General features: G+C 37.7%; 1 pseudogene; it reads right to left on the minus strand.

The window, feature by feature from the left end:
* Positions 1–4,882: 4,882 nt before the first annotated feature.
* Positions 4,883–18,257, minus strand: part of LOC101538295 (RNA-binding protein EWS-like) — a 104,457-nt pseudogene continuing 91,082 nt past the window's right edge.

Here is an 18,257-nt window from a genome sequence, read left to right on the forward strand (position 1 = left end):
CTGTGCATCGCCAGGCGTGACCCAAAAAGAAAAAAAAAAAAACAGTAACAGTAAGTCACAATGGAGATGTTACTGGTGACCACTCAAGCAAATTGACGAGTAACGGGATCACAGTGACAGTGATTTTGGTGCCTTAATACTTATTTTTTAAAGTTGGTTGCTTACCTAGAATACAGGGAGGGAAGGAGTGGAGGGTGAGGAGGAGACAGATGAGAAGCCAAGGGGACAGGTTAGGGGACTAAGGTACAAAGGTGGTGTTAATGAAATGATAGAGCCAAAGATCCAAAACACAAGTCAATAACAGTGGAATGAAGAGAACAAAAGTTTAACAACCAATATTAGAAAGGTGCCTGTCTGCAAAATGCAGGGGTTGGGGGCTGATGGGTGGGTGAAGGGGAGCAGCATATGGGAGGGAACATGGGAACATTGGTAGAGGGAAGTTGACATTAGTGGTGGGATCTGTGCTGCAAATTGCATATCTAAAACTCAAATATGAATAACTGGAAATCACAGTCCTTTAATTTAAAAAAAAGTTAGAAAGGTGTCTGTTTATCTTGTTACTTACTTTTCTCCTCCTCTTGTGTTTTAATGGCTAAAACATTCCTGAATATTCAGTGTAGCCATCATAGAAACAAATAAGAATTTCTATAGTGTTGAGAAAAGTACATAATAGAAAATGTGTTGATTGCTGAGAACTGCCACAATGGCCTTAGAATGCTAGGTTGGAATTTATGTAGGAAAATAATTAGAAATTATTTAAACTATGAAATCTCTTTTTCAAAGGAATTTATGCTATTTCTCGAAAAATATAAAATACCTGTAACTCTTATAAACATTTATAAATTTTCTGCAATATTTCCAAAAATATTTTTTCTGGGGGTGCATACCTGACAGTGCTCAGACCTTACTCCTGGCTCTGTGCTCAGGGGTCCCACCTGACTGTGCTTGGTATAGCATATTGGATGCCAGGGAATCAAATGCAGGTCTGCTGAATACAAGGCAAGTACCTTACTCACTATACTATTTCTCCAGTCTAGAATTTTGCAGTAAGTTTGAATTTATAAATTCCAAAGTAAATGCAAGTCTGTTCAAATTATTGTACATGAAATGGTTAGAAACAAAATCATTATAAAATATAAAATTTTAAAATTAAATTTGATTATAAGAATGATGAAAGATTCATTAAAGCATGAAATAAAAATCATTATATATTATTGTAAAAAACTAAAGCACGCCGAAGGGCATGCACACTCGCAGGCTATCTGGGCAGCTGTCTCATTGCCCGCGTTCCGTGCTCTGGAACCGCAGTGTGTGGACTGGATCAGGATGGCCGTTGGCCAAGGACAGGCGAAGGAAGAACGAGGACCAAGCTGGTTGCTGATTAGTTACCATTTATTCAATCTTCCTTCTTTCTCATCTCCTGCACTCCCAGCTCTGTCCTCTCTCTGGATCTGCTGCTGCCCTCTCTCATCTCTCTCCTTCCTTTTTCCTTTCTCCCCCTTGCCCCTAGGTTACACACTGCCAGGTAGCAAAATCAACATAAGAAAGCCCTTCCTGAGGGCTGTCAGGTTCAAAGGGAACACAACCTAGGGGCATTCCAAAGCCCTTCCTGACTGCCAGTAGGCAAGACATCTCTTAAGGGTTTTTTCTCCTCTCCTCATTCCAAACACTCATTAACATCTTAATACTAGTATTTTTGTATGGTCATAGCAAGAGATACATTGAGGCTTGCAAGGCAGCTCTCATGGCAACATCTTGCCACAGACTCAGACTACAGCACTCAGGCCAGATTAATCATTCCTCACCCTAGCAGGGTCCAAATCTAGTTATTGATGTCGGTGGGCCCCACGGGTGACTTTCGTGAAGCGGGGAGGAGAAAGACGGTCACTTTCTCTCCAACCGCCTCTAACACCCGGGACCCAGGGTAACTGGGTTCTTGTCTCGCTCGCGGAAAAGAATTTCAGGAGTAGACAAGCAGTGAAGTAAATAGATTTTATTCAGAGGTTTCTGAGGGAGGGAGGAAGGGATAAGTGAGAGAGTGATAGTAAGAATAACGCGCTCAAGGGAGAACACGGGCTTCTCCAAGAGTGGAGGAAGCTCTACACACATCCTAGCACTGGACACGAAAGCATGAAAGTACACATCTCAAGGGGGGGGAGATGCGGGCGACACATGTGCTCAGCCACATGGCACAAGCAGCACATGGGCTCAGGCAGCATATGCGCGCACTTCCTTTGTTCAAGGTGGCCTTTATAGGGTTTCTCCAACCTGCCCCCACGTGGGGGCTTCTTCCCAGGTAAAAGTCCGTTGCTAAGGAGGTTACTAGGGAGGTTGGGAGTGGTGATGGCCTTCTTTGGGGAACCCCCTGGGGAGGGGTCTGTTGTCCTCAGGGTCTGCTGATGGTTTCTTCCGGGTCTTTTGTTTTCTTGAATCTGCACATCTTAAGAGTCTCCTTCCCAGAGACTCTGTTAAATCTCAATTTTCATTGCCAAGGGCCTTTCCCTATCTACCTGCCTACATCATTATCACTGTTTGGATCATGACAGCATTTGTCCATGATCAAGCTCTTAACTTATAGTTAAGCATTAGGCACTTTGGCCAGGCCCATCTCGATGCCAGGGTAGCACACAACTCACCGTTTGCCCTGGGTCCGTCTCGTCGGGACCCTGCTTTTTTGGGGTGCTAGGAAGTAAGGGCAGCTGAGGCTTAGGTTGAGAGAACAGATGCCCAGGAGGAAAATATCATGTAGAGTTAAATGACTCTCAGGTTACAAAAGCATAGCATTTACTAAGTCTTTCTGTGTCCATACAAAAAGGACATTGCTCTGAATAAACTATGCAAAGGACTCAAGGAGAAGAGAAAAACATTTACAAATCAACAGAACACTAAGAAAGAAGCTACAAATAAACACAGAGGAATGGGAGCACTGTGATGGGAGTAACCCAATAAACCTAAACTACCTGAGGTTATGTTATTCTACATATTATAACTAAATATCATGTGATATATTATTGTTGATATTTTTAAAGATAAAGAAAAAGGAAAGATATTTTTATTGCCTTTAGAAATTAAAAATGAACTGAGAATTAAATGCCTGTGTGGTTAATAGTTACCAATGTTCAATTTTACATAAATGATAAGATACTCTTAAGTAGAATGCCACATAAATATAAAGGACATCTGTAATCTTTAATTTCTTGGCAACGAAAATAATAACCCAAAAGGAAGTGAGGACTAGAGTAAGAGATTGAACATGTGGATTTGCATTTGGTAAACTATGTAAGAGCAACATAAATGGCTATCCATGTGCTTTCTAAGAGTTTTAGTTTTGAAATTCTCTGGCTACATTAATAGAAGACATAGTTTGGATTATTTCTAGAAGAGACCTTAAACTAAGAAAGCTAGGGTATATTGAGGAAAAGAGCAATAAAAATCATTTTTCGAATTTCACTAGTTTACCATTGAATGTAAAATTTACCTGGGCAATGTAGTTCACTCAACAGGTTATGTTGCATCTAAGTACATCTGGCTATTTGTGCTCTATAATATATTTAGAGATGTTAAGGAAAGTGAATTCACAGAATTTCCATGAACTAAACTTTGAAATAGTCCTGTGACTCATTATTTCAGAATCACTTGTCCCCGTGGGGACAAATTGTCTCCTCTTCACTACCATTTGAAATCTCCCTTCCTAGTTCTGCAGTGTATCTGGTTATGGAGCCATATTTGTCTCATGGTGGTTTCCCTCAATCCTCTAGGATTTCAAACAACATGGCCTCGTCACCTGCCATTGGATGTCATTTCCAACTCTCGCGACTCACTACTCTTACGGAATCATCAAGCATGCACTGGAATTAATACAAATGCACTACAATTGAAAATTAAACATATTGCAAAAAGATGTATGCTAATTTTAAAGTGGGGGGATAGAGGATTACTGCGGCAAGCAGCTGGATGTAGTAAGTTCAACCTCTCAGTTGGAAGCACTATTAAGAGAAGGAGGATAAGGAAGAAGCAGTCCCTTGAGAGACCCTCACTGGGGGCAGAAACAGAGAAGCTTGGTGAACCCTGACCTAGACATGTACCTCAGTCTCACATTTTTATGGGACACATACTGAGGCAGTACCATTGTACCACAGTCGCCAGCTGTCTCATGAGGCTTTTTGGAACAGAATTGCTCATAACCCCAACTGGCAAGACACCATGGAGGATACTGCCCTCTGCTAGCTGTGAGAAGTGCTGAGACAAAACTTTCCATCTGGGCAGGTGCTGGCGAATGTAATTTCCATGGAGAGTGTCTAGCTCATAATTGGATGCTTGGAAATACTTGTACTGGTGATACTGTCCATGTTGCTACTGCTGTGATTCATCAGGAGAGAGGAGCAATCTCGTCAGGAACCAGAGTACACAGAACATTCTGCATTCCCAGAAAGTTCACCACGAGGTTGCTGGCTATAGTACTTCTTTCTCTCCACCTGCTGAGTAGAAGCTGTGTGGAAGAGATTAGAAAGCCTATAACTCTAATGGGGTATAAGAGGTCACTAGAATGAGAGGAAACAAAGACCAAGGAAAAGAAAAAGAGTTTCTTTGTAAAATTTTGTGAAAATTTTGCTATTTGCTTACATACACTTTTTGCATACTAAGTTCATACAAAGGCCTGATTTCCACTTTACAGTTGTGACCCTTTCTACAGAGAGGTCAGGTGTGTACCCTGCAGGATGCTCTCACAGCAGAGACTGGCTTTCCTGCACTGGTCAAAGTGACCAGTGAAAGGAGACATCCCGGTGTGGTTCCTATTCTGGTTTGGGAGACATGAAAATTCTGCATGTGGTTTTCTCTGGCAAGCTTACCTGTGACACAGGATGGAATCTACTGGGGGTGTTTAATGACTGAAGAGAAACACACGCTTCAGAAGCCAGTTGGCTGACTTCAAGCCTTCCATTTTGACATCTCGATCATTCTGAGAGACTGAACGCAAAGTGAGGAATGTCATAACAGAAGAGAAATGACATTCATGGGAAATTTGAGATGCCAGTTATTCAAACCATTTTTTTCCCTACTTTGGGATGTTTTAGTAAACTGTAAATGAAAAAGAAACAACCCTTCTTTGTGAGCTTAAAGGGAAATGAAACCTTTATGGTATGGTTTACCTCATATTCAGTCAGCCTAGTGACCCTTATCTCTGGCAAAGCAGAGATTCAGGATTTCAACAAATCTACAAGGCCAGGCATGTAGATTTGGTTTACTTCTATCTGACATTTAAATATCAAATTATTTGAGATGACATATAGAAGCTATAGTGCCTTGTTTTACTCATTGACACGTGTATCAATTGTTCCAGAACTCTGCCTGTGGTGGTAGGGATGAGTGGCAGGGAGTTTAACATTTACATTTCAGCTTTTAGAAAGTATAGGTTAGAGCTTTCCCATTACTGTTGTCATTTTTGTTGACCTTTTTGCTGAAGGAGATGCTTAAATCATATTTATTAAAGTGATCATATCCAACAAGGAAAGTTCCAAGCAAAATCTTCACCATTATTGGCCAATGCAGTGGTTTAGCAATTCATCAATGTGACACGTGAATTCACTGCACCTAAGGTTAGAGCCTACCTCCATCTCCCTATGTCCCCCTGATTCAGTGGTTGCTGTATCTTGTAAAATGTTAAGTGTTAAGGGCTTACGTTTCTTGTTTCTACTCTTCTCACTCAGAGAAGCCAGTATATATTGTGAGTCAGAGAGATGATCTTAAATCACTGGAGTGAGATCTGTCCAAACAGGTAAAAACCATCTTCTACTGTGACTCCATATATACTTTAATATGAATCACATATTGACAGATTGGCTATAATACCTCGAATAACTGGTTTTATTTGGTTTAAAAACAAATGTTCCATAAGATGAGATTAACTGATGCACAAAGAGCTTGAAAAACTTGTAATGTTTTTCTGTGTGTGTATGAGAGAGTAAGAAATAGAGACAGAGAGAGAAGACAGAGAGAGACAGAGAGACAGACAAAGACAGAAACAGAGTATGCATGTGTGTGTATGTGCGTGTGTCTGTGTGACACCTCAGTTATTAGGTTTATGAGTGAATTTAAACTCAGTTTTGTTACTGCTGTTTATGCTTTCTAAACTGCTAATAAGAAATTGAAAGAAATGAATTCAAATTTAAAGAACGCATTCCTAATCCTTCTTTAGCCAGGAATGTGATTTTGCTTAATCTCTATGGAAAAACAATGCAGAGACTTCCCATAAAAGAAATAACATGGCTTCCATGTGAGTAATCAATTCTCTTCTAGGTTCAGTGGAGATAAGTCCTAGTTATAAGGCTTCAGAAACAACTGTGTAGCCCATAGACTCTAGTAAGAAACAGCAGGGTCGAGGCATCACACACATACACAAAACATTCAGTTGCATAAGTCAGATTATTATTTATCTGTCTAGGACTATACTGTTAACATAGAAATAATAGCTTTCAGATGTGTTTCTAGAAGCCATTTCATTAGAAGAGTTTCATTTTGTCAGCAAATAGTAACTGACACTTGCACAGCAATAACTATCAAGCATGGTTATGATGGTAACACACACATAACACAATACGTTTTTTCAGGGCATCCCATTCCTTACACATGGTTGTTCTGGGTTTGATCCCCAACATCCTATAGGGTCTACCAAATACTGCCAGATATGATACCTGAGTGCAGACTCAGGAGTAAATCCTGAGCATTTCTGTTTGTGGCCCATAAAATAGAACATCTAAAAAGAATTGAAAATAGTAGCTTTTGTATTGCTTCAGAGAAGTGTAAGCAACCTATATGTTTATGACTGTAGCACTGTAGCACTGTCATCCTGTTCATTGATTTGTTTGAGCAGGCACCAGTAACGTCTCCATTGTGAGACTTGTTGTTATTGTTTTTGGCATATTGAATATGCCACAGGGAGCTTGCCAGGTTCTGCCATGCAGGTGGGATACTCCCGGTAGCTTGCCAGGCTCTCTGAGAGGGATGGAGGAATTGAACCTGGGTCAGCCGCGTGCAAGGCAAACGCCCTACCTACTGTATTATCACTCAACCAATAATTTTTTTTCCAAAGCATTTTTTTTATTAGTTTATTTTTAATTAGAGAGTCATCGTGAGGGTACAGTTACAGATCCATACATCTTTGTGCTCATGTTTCCCTCATACAAAGTTCGATAACCCATCCCTTCACCAGTGCCCATTCTCCACCACCAGTAAACCCAACATCCCTCCCCCCCTCCCCAGTCCCGTCTCCCCCCACCCCACCCTGCCACTATGGCAGGGAATTCCCTTTTGTTCTCTCTCTCTGATTAGGTGTTGTGGTTTGCAATAAAGGTGTTGAGTGGCCATTGTGTTCAGTCTCTAGTCTGTATTCGGCCCGCATCACCCTTACCCCACATGACCTCCAACCACATTTTACTTGGTGGTCCCTTCCCTGAGTTACCCAGAATGAGAGACCAGCCTCCAAGCCATGGAAACAATCTCCTGGTACTTATTTCTACTATTCTTGGGCGTTAGTCTTATAGTCTATTATTCTATATTCCACAGATGAGTGCAATCTTTCTATGTCTGTCTCTCTCTTTCTGACTCATTTCACTTAGCATGATACTTTCCATGTTGATCCACTTATATGCAAACGTCATGACCTCATTTTTTCTAACAGTTGCATAGTATTCCATTGTATAGATGTACCAGGGTTTCTTCAACCAGTCATCTGTTCTAGGGCACTCGGGTTTTTTCCAGATTCTGGCTATTGTAAACAGTGCTGCGGTGAACATATAAGTGCATATGTCACTTCGACTATACTTTTTGGCTTTTCTGGGATATATTCCCAGCAGTGGTATTGCTGGGTCAAATGGGAGCTCAACCTCTAGTTTTTTGAGAATCGTCCATACTGTTTTCCAAAAGGGATGAACTAGCCGGCATTCCCACCAGCAGTGTAGAAGGGTCCCTTTCTCCCCACATCCTCTCCAACAGCGGTTGCTTTTGTTCTTTTGGATGTGTGCTAGTCTCTGTGGTGTGAGGTGGTATCTCATGGTTGTTTTGATCTGCATCTCTCTGACGATTAGTGATGTAGAGCACTTTTTCATGTGCCTTTTGGCCATTCGTATCTCTTCCTTGGTAAAGTTTCTGTTCATTTCTTCACCCCATTTTTTGATGGGGTTGGATGTTTTCTTCTTGTAGAGTTCAACCAGTGCTTTATATACCATTGATATCAACCCCTTATCTGATGGGTATTGTGTAAATATCCTTTCCCATTCTGTAAATAGTCTTTGTATTCTGGTCACTGTATCTTTTGCGGTGCAGAAGCTTTTTAGTTTAATGTAGTCCCATTTGTTGATTTCTGTTTTTACTAGATTGTTTAGTTCCGTGTCATCTTTGAAGATACCTTTATCTTCAATATCGTGGAGGGTTTTGCCGACCTTGTCTTCAATGTACCTTATGGTTTGTGGTCTGATGTTGAGGTCTTTAATCCATTTTGATCTGACTTTTGTGCATGGTGTCAGGTCGAGTTCTAAGCCCATTTTTTTGCATGTGTCAACCAATAATTAAATAAAATACTACTTGTCCTTACAGAATAATTCTAGAGTTTTAGAAATGTGTGAGATTCAAATGCATTTGCAAGAATGGATGAGTCTTAGAAGCACTATGTTTATGGAAAAATATCAAAGATATTTTATAAAAATCAAGAAACAACCACAAAGTACTAACATATTCTCAGAATCATAAGGGCAAAATGCAGTTAAGAGCTTACTTTAAAATGAGGAACCAGGGGGCCGGAACAATAATACAGCAGATAGGTTGCATTCAGGCTACCCAGCTTGAATTTGGACCAAATGGGACAGCCATTTGGTCTCCTGGTATTTCTAGGAGTAATTCCTGAGTACAAGGTCAGGAGCAACCAATTAACATCGACCAGTGTGGCCCAAAAGCTAAAATAAATTAATGAGGAAATTATAAGTAGAGTTAAAAAAAATTGAGTGTTAAACACTTTTTACTTTGAGTTTAATAGTGGTTTCCTAGGTACACTTAACTTTGCATTTCACATACATAAAAATATTGGATTTTACTTTAATTCAATTTTTTATAATCAGAAAATTAATATATAATGCAGTGATTTGATGCCATTGAAGAGAAAAAGTAAATGAGAGGGGGATTGACTCTTCAAGCTGAAAGTATCATTACTAAACTTAGTGAATAAATATTTCATAAATAACTTACAGAGCAATGCATGGGCCACATTCTCCCTTGATGCTAAAATTTCAAAATATATGTTCAATTCACAAAAATCTCATAAAACTCAGTCTTAATTTCAAGATTTGGTGAGAAATAAATAGTCTAATTTACTAGAGGAGAAATTACTTTCATTAAAGTAATGAACACTGTGCTGTTTTCAGAGAATGACTCCTCAAAGATAACCTCACACCCACTGCTACTCCCTCATCTGCCTGGTGATCTTGTCTGGACACACCTCAAGAATATCCGACACCTCTTAATCACTTATTACTGCACTTTTTCAATAATCTTTTACAAATTATGAATATAAAACTTTGGAAATGAAATTTAACCTTTTTCTATGAATATTATAGAGGAATGGTAGTAGCACTCTTGAGAAGGAAGGCAAATGCACTCTAAATCTTTTTACCTAATTTCCATGAAATTGAAGCATGTGCTGATTGAATATCATCTGCACTGTAAAAAACGTCTGGATTTAGTGAATTAAATCTGTTTTTCGATCCCATGCGATGTGTCTTTATAGCCCTGAAAGCAACCAAAACAAGCATCTCAGCTTCTCCGCAGTATGATGAGAAAACAGGATGTTTTAGATACCATGTGTCGAACATGGTGATACATCCCTCTCTGAGCCAGGCTGTACTTTTGAGTCTTTCCTTCTCAATGGGATGGACACACAGTAACTTCAACTGTATTCTGTTCAAAGATTTCACCAACCTTTTATTACCTGTGTAATACCATTCACTGAGTAGTTCTATACAGTCATTTTTGCTGCTCGGCTGAAAAGCGTGTTTTGTTGTTTTTGTTTGTTTGCTTGTTTCAGGCATTGGGAAGGAGTGGATCTGAGGGATCTGAGATGTCTGAATATCTGTAAGGCCCAGGTCTTGGGCCACTCCGTTGGGGACTGGGCTGCATAGCACAGGTCCCATGAGGTTTCGGGCTTCTGACAGTTCTGCTCTGGCTTCTCTCCAAGGCCTTGGAATAACTTGCTGGAGTCCCTGATGATCATCTTAAGAGCATGTGGACTTCCAATAGAGCTTCTGAATAGATAAATCAAAATCTGATGGAATTAAAAGGAGAAACACAGATCAACTCCACAATAGGGTTGGAGACATCAATAGTCATCTCTCATAAAGGAATAGAGCAAATAAACAGGAAAAGCAGAGGGCTGGAACAGCCTCTCAATTTCTCTGATTTAATTAAGACACATATAATTCATCACCCAATAGCCAAATATATATTCTATTGGAGTGAACATAGAATGTTCACCAAAAGAGAACATTTAATGGGATATAAAAGACTTTATTTTAAGTGGCAAACTTAAAATAACTGAAATGCAACAATGTTATTACATGAAATTAATCTAGAAATTAATAACAAAAGGTTCAGTGAAAATTCCTAAGCACTGGGGAAAAAATAAAGCATCTTTTCCTTTTATTTATAAGAGAAGCTCACAAGGGATTAATCAGTAGTTTGAATTAAATTAAACACAAAATACCAAAGAAATTACATATAGTTATAAAAAGTTCTAGAGAAAATTTTGTAACATCACATGTTTATGTTGGGCTGGAACGAGAGCACAGCAGGTAGGGTGTTTGTCTTGCATGCGGCTGACCTGGGTTCAATTCCTCTGCCCCTCTCAGAGCGCCAGGCAAGCTATTGAGAGTATCCCGCCCACAAGGCAGAGCCTGGCAAGCTACCCATGGCATATTTGATACGCCAAAAACAGTAACAACAAGTCTCACAATGGAGATGTTACTGGTGCCCACTCGAGCAAATCAATGAACAATGGGACGAAAATGCTACTGGAGGAGAAATCTATCAACATAAATAGAACATGGAGAAAATAAAAATTAAATTACTCTTGGATAAGAACATGATGATGTCTATGAAAAAATTAATTGAGCTACAAGTTAAACAAGCTCTAAAGTTAGTAAAAACTGGTATGTGGATCAATAAGATAGTGCAGCAGATAAGGAGCTCTCCATGTATATAGCTGATGAGCGTTCAATGCCCAGTAATCCATAGGGTCCCCTGAGTATCTCCAGAAGTGAACCCTAAGAGCAGAACGAGGAATAAACTAAGTACTGCTAGGTGTTCCCCACACAAAAAATTTCCTAAAAGAAGTCTATAACTTAATTTCTTTAAGAGGGTAAACAGATATTCGTACAGAGACATAATGCGACTTCTAGTCTTTATTTATGAAGTCTTCGAGGTGAATAATGCCCAGCTTTGATAATTAATTTTAGCATATATTCTATTATAAGGGAATGCCAATAAAAGTTGCTTAGCCTATTACTAATTTTAGTACTTGGTGATACTAATATAGACTAAAATAATTATACTTACATTTTTAAATAAGATTTTAATAAATATAGCTTTTATTTATTTATTTATTTAAGTAAATCTAAGCACCTTTATTTACAATACTAATAACGATGTTTCAGGAACATAGTGTTGCCACACCACAACCATCAGGAGAATATCAGCATCCCTGTACCACTATCTCTAGGTCCCCTCTCACTTTGGTCCCCCACATTTACCAAGTTGAGTTCTATAAGTAGACTCTTAAAGTCTATTATAATTGGTCATTTTTTGCCACCTTACCTTCTTAATGCTCAGTGTATGAGAAAGATAATTTGGTATTTGTCCTTCCCTTTTAGATTCATCTTACTCAGCACGCTACTTTCTAAATCTATCCAAGTTGCAGTAAACTGTAGGATTTCATCTATTCTTATAACTGAACAGTGTTCCATTTTGTATATATAACACAGCTTCATTTTCCATTCATCTATTCTTAGGCACTTGAGTTGTTTCCAGATCTTGGCTATGATGAATAGAGCAGCAACACATGTAGGAGTACTAATATGTTTTTTGGCTGAATGTTTTAGTGTTCTGTGGTAGATACTAAAGCAAGTTGTTGGATTATATGGAGGCTTAACTGTTAATTTTTGGAGAAGTTCCCATACTGTTTTCCATAGAGGCTGAACCAGATGGTATTCCCATCAACGTTGAGGAGATGAGTAAGGTAAATAAGTCACAGTTATTGTATGGGGGTGACAGAATAAGTTGATGGATGTATTGAATAATTATTCTGAGTTGTCCATGAAAATACATAGTCCTACCCTGTGTCTTGATTATTCTAGAGACTATGTCTAGATTATTCTAGACATCTCACACCAGTAAGTATACATGTATATGTGTATGTGTGTGTTTGTGCGTGTATTTCTATTTTCTAGTTTGAGTATGATTTAAATCCTATTAAGGAACTGAAATTCACAAACCTGCTTGCCTAATCCTCCTAGATACTGTTTCGTATGTGTGCCTATTTTTGTTTCCTGTTCAAGAATACTGCTCTACCAATAAAGCTTAGGTTAAATGAGAAACTCTGACAAAGACAGGAAGGGAGGACATGTGCGAGAGAAACCTTTTTGGCATGTCAGTAGGTCAGTTCATCTTCTGAGTTAATATACAGTCACGCACTTTGTTATAAATTAAAAAAATCTGTCCCAGAGAGACAGTCCTCTTGCCTTGCTGACTCAGGTTTGATCCCTGGGCACCTTATATGGCCCTCGAGCACAGTCAAGAGTGACCCCTGAGCATAACCAATGTGGCAAAAAAAAAAGAATAAAGAGTAAAGGAAATATTAACACTCAGTTCACTTTGCAATGAAGACTGTGGTTTTAATAAAGTTTGCCAAGGCATAGTAGTTATAACTACTTTTGCTTCTATTTTAAAAAAGAAATATGCCTTTTAAAATTATTCAAGTTTAAATCTTCAAAAGATATTTGAAGGGAAAAATAATGCTCACTCAAAGTGAATAATAATTATTTAACATTTGTTATTTAATGGATTGGAGCAATAGCATAGTGGATAGGGTGTTTGTCTTGCACATGGCCTACCCGGGTTCGATTCCTCCATCCCTCTTGGAGAGCCTGGCAAACTACCGAGAGTATCTCGCCCGCACAGCAGAGCCTGGCAAGCTACCTGTGGTGTATTTGATATGCCAAAAACAGTAACATCAAGTCTCACAGTGGAGATGTTACTGGTGTCCGCTTGAGCAGACAGTGCTATAGTGCTTGTTATTTAATAAATTGTCACTATCACTGTCATCTCATTGCCCATCAATTTGCTCGAGTGGGCACCAGTAATGACTCCATTGTGATACTTGTTGTTACTGTTTTCGGCATATCGAATACGCCATGAAGAGCTTGCCAGGCTCTGCCGTATGGGCAAGATACTCTAAGTAGCTTGCCGGGGCTCTCCGAGAGGGGTGGAGGAATCGAACCTGGGTTGGCAGCATGCAAGGCAAATGCCCTACCGCTGTGTTATTGCTCCAGCCCATTTAATAAATCAGAACTATTTTAAACAAAAATTTTGATGTGATAAATATAAAATATAAAAGAATTAATCAAAGAATATAAACTAGGTCATTTAATTCCTTAGAATGATTATGCACTTATGTCAAACATTTGCTCTTTGCTTTTCAACTCTGTGTGGCGTAAGATGCCATTTCTATCCACAATTGTCTATTTTCTTTCTATAAAAATCACTTGCATTCTTAAAACATATATATTAAAAACAATAAAATCCAAACAAAAATAAATTAATTAAAAAATAAATAAATAAAAAAGAAATATGCCTTTTTAAATTATTCAAGTTTAAATCTTCAAAGTATATTTGAAGGGAAAAATAATGCTCACTCAAAGTGAATAATAATTATTTAACATTTATTATTTAATAAATTAGAACTATTTTAAATAAAAATTAAGATGTAATAATTATAAATATAAGAATACACTTAGTGTCAAATCATAGATTTTTATTAAAAGTGAGTGAGAAAATAAGGACTGGAAAGTAACAATTATTGAGCACAAAGATACATGTTAGCTATTCTCATGGATTTTTTTCACAAATTATCTTAGTATAGCACAACAATAAAATTTATTATTATTACTGTATAATAAATTTATTATCAGCAACTGAACCAATGAGATTCAGAAAAACTAAACAACTTACCCATTGTTACAGAATAAGGAATTTATACAATCAACAACATTTAAATGGTCTTATTCCAGTGCAGGCACAGTAATGAGATAGATGTATGATGTATAATGAAATAGATGTATAAATTAAGTTCACATTTTCCTTTCTTCCAGATTATATGAATATTTTTTGTTTTAAAAGAAACAACATGGTAAACCTATTTCTATCCAATGATACATTCATATAAATATTTTTGTCACATTTTCTCACAAATGGGTAGCAAAGTATGAGGGGTGAGAAAATGTGAGTGCATATGTGTATATTTGTGGAAATGTTGAGAGAAATAATGTTTAATAAACAAGAGGAATTGAAGTATTTAATAACATGGGTAATTAAGAATTATATATTAGTTAGTTTATTATAAATTACAAAGCCAAACTATCTTGGTATAATTATTGTTAAATATCAGCCATCTATAAAAACACAAGTCATGACTCTCGAAGTGACAAAAATAAGTGGAGATTAAATAAAAACAAAAAGTAAAATTAGTGGTCATAAAAATATATACCTAGGGTCAAGCAATAGTACAGCAGCTAGAGCATTTGACTTGCATGCGACCAACCTGATCCAGGTTTAGTCCCTGATTTCCTAAATGGTCACCTGAGCACTGCCAGGAGTAATTTCTGAGTACAGAGGCATGAGTAACCCCTGGGCACTACCATGTGTGGTCCAAGAACAAAAAAGAAGAAAAATTTAAAAAATGCCCAAGCAAGCTATACACAACTAAGGAGCTGTTCAAGAAAAATTGAAAAGAAAAGAAAGAAAGTCAATTTAGAAATCAGTATTTATTTCACTTTGCTTTAACAGTAGGTAGAGATTAAAGCTACAACAAAATTGAGTTGATTTAAAATACCTTATATAAGAGTCCCTCTTAGGATGGGGATTACTAAAGCCGACATAAATAATGCTGATTAAAGTACATTGTATAATGCTTGAGAAAACATAGCAACAAAACAATGGTCATGTGATTTACCACAAACAGTATTTAAGTTTAAATTTAAAATTGTGTCAAGCAGGAGGATAATATACACTGATCCAAAATTAGATTTTTTAGGAGAAGAGAGTAAAATAGTAGAGAACTCTGACAAGTTTACAAACAACCAAATTACAGACTGGTTAGAGTGGCTAGTAGACTTACAAGTTTTATTCAATTCATACTGTGGACTTAATACAAAGCCCAGTACACATCTAGCACTTAGAAAAAGTGTGTAAAATAAAAAGAAAAAATCAATCCAAAATATAAAGGACTATAAGACTGAATACAGTTCTTTGTGATAAATTGCCAATATGCATCCTATTAAAATCCCAAACAACAACAACAGAACATTAATAGAGACACTGCATTCATAAACAAAACCTTGATTTATATATGCTCCCTAATTTTTCTGTATGTCTTATTTAGTGTTCTGAGAAATTAGTCAGAAAATTTCATCAGTATAGTAACTGCAGTATTACTATTGGTATAAGTCATATTTGGTTAAAATTTTTAATATGAACCCGCCTGATATGCTTACTTCATCCTTTAATATTTTCACAATATTAAATTATTTTAATATTGTGAAATATTAAATACCAAATTATTTAATTCACTGCTTTTTCTTTCTTTGATTATTTTTGCAAACACACTTTAAAATATTTATGATGTTAACTAACATCAGTTCATCTTTAAACTGTAATTTGAGTCTGATATATTTCCTCAATGATATTAAGATGGGTGATAATTCTGCTACATGTCATACATCATATGTAGTCCTAGAAATGACTATATTTACATTGATTTTCAACTAAATCCCCATAATCTTCAAGTCCTTCACTGTCCTAATATCAAAGACTCACAACACTACTACAGAGGATACTATCTCTCTACATATTGATTTGTCAGTATGTAGAATGAGGCAGACTCAGTGTAAATGACTTACCTGAAGTTCCATGGCAAAAAAAAATGGTGTGACATATATTTAACCACATCTAAATCTCAGCACTTCTGCTATATTAAGTTAATTTCAAGTTTTTTTAAAACATGAAATTTTTTGCTATTATGGTGTTAATAAGTTTGAAGCAACATTTTTAAAATAACATTACAGTTTATCTTAAAACTATTTGTCAAGGGGTTGGAGCAATAGCACAGCAGGTAGGGCATTTGCCTTGCACATGGCCTACCCGGGTTTGATTCCCAGCATCCCATATGGTCCCCTGAGCACTGCCAGGAGTAATTCCTAAGTGCAGAGCCAGGAATAACCCCTGTGCATCACCGGGTGTGACCCAAAAAGAAAAAAAAAGAAAAAAAGTATTTGTCAGTATCAGAGAAAGAAAGAAAGCACAATTTGTATAGATTAGAACTATCTCATGAAAAATGCCCTGAAAAAGCAGTCATGAATATGGCCCCTCTGGGATCTGTGTCTTGATGGCCAGCATGGTACCTAGAATATCATCCCTGCTTCCAGAGGCACCATTAAGGTGACAGCATGCATCACAGGGTCTTCTTATGTGACACAAATCCCCTTCATAATATCCAGTTGTATACTGGTGAACATGAGGACCAAGTTGTTTCCTGCCACTTTAAGAATCATATCCATTCACCTATACCTTCAATTATGGTGCCAGTATCACCCTAATTCATCACTTCATCAAGCACTTTTCCTGGTATGTCAATGAATTTGGCTAGAGCAACTGGTGGTGGACTTAATGGTTTCCACAGACTCAGAAGAGTAGGAGCATTAGAACTTTAGGAGTCCTACCTTGGCGTGCTTGGAGTTCTTCATCTATGATGTATCCCAAGCAACTGTGATGTCCTTTCCCCACTCATTGAACACACTAAGAGTCCCCTGTCCTCAACCTCTTCTATCCATGACCCCCATAAGAAGAGGGCACTCGGGAAGCTCTACCTCGTAATGTACCATATAAAGTTCACAGAACCCCACCAAAAGTCATCATTTTTGAAGGAAAACAATGTTGTTCTTATTGTTGCTATGGAAATGCATGCAGCCATTGGATACTGCATCTCAGTGTTAAATTTCACATCTTACAAAGTCCAATTTAACACTGTACTGATCTCATTCCCTTGTTGACACTAGGAATACAGAAGTTAATACTCTTTGGTCATACTCATGAAAGTACAATGACATTAAAAGAAATGCTGCTGAATTCAATGTCAAAGTGGTAAACTACCTCATATGAATAGCTTGGGCTCTGCTCAACCAGGCATTGAGAATGTGAGGTTTTTTTTTCCCCTTATAAATTTAAGACTCCTGCTGAGCTTCTGTTACACATTTTGACATAAAGTTTTATAGCAGGATTTTAAGTGATTAAATCTGGTTTCCTAATTTTAAAGGCATTTATATACTGGTCTCATCTATATATATGCATATCATATATCATATAACTTTGTTTGGGGCTATGCCTGATGTTGCTCAGGGGTTCTTTCTGGTTCTGTGTTCAGGACTGACTCCTGTTGGTTCTAATGGAACCCTATGTGATTCAAGGACTTGAACCAAGGTTGAATGCCATGTAGAGCAAGTATTTACCTACTAGACTATCTTTTGCCCCCATTCTTTACCAGTCTTTGTTTCCTACTCAGATTGCTTCCTGAGCACCCTAATATGTATGTTCAGTTATTTACTTGTTATCTCAACTTGTAGATCTACAGAGCACTACACTCAATTACATGTCTAAGAATTGCTATCATCTTCAGAACATTCCTTCTTCTGACTTGATGCTCAGCGCAGAACTTTTACCTTACACCCCTTCTCACCTAAGTTACTTAGTACATTAGAGTTATGAGGAGAAGCAGAGCAAATAAGATAAATGATAGAGTTGACTGATAGATACATACAGATAATAAATGGATAGTGAGAGATAGGGCTGGAGCAATAGCACAGCAAGGCTGGAGAATAGCACAGAGTAGGGTGTTTGCCTTGCACGTGGCCGACCTGATTTGATTCCTCTGCCCCTCTCAGAGAGCT

Source organism: Sorex araneus, chromosome X, assembly GCF_027595985.1.
Source record: "Sorex araneus isolate mSorAra2 chromosome X, mSorAra2.pri, whole genome shotgun sequence".
NCBI lineage: Eukaryota > Metazoa > Chordata > Mammalia > Eulipotyphla > Soricidae > Sorex > Sorex araneus.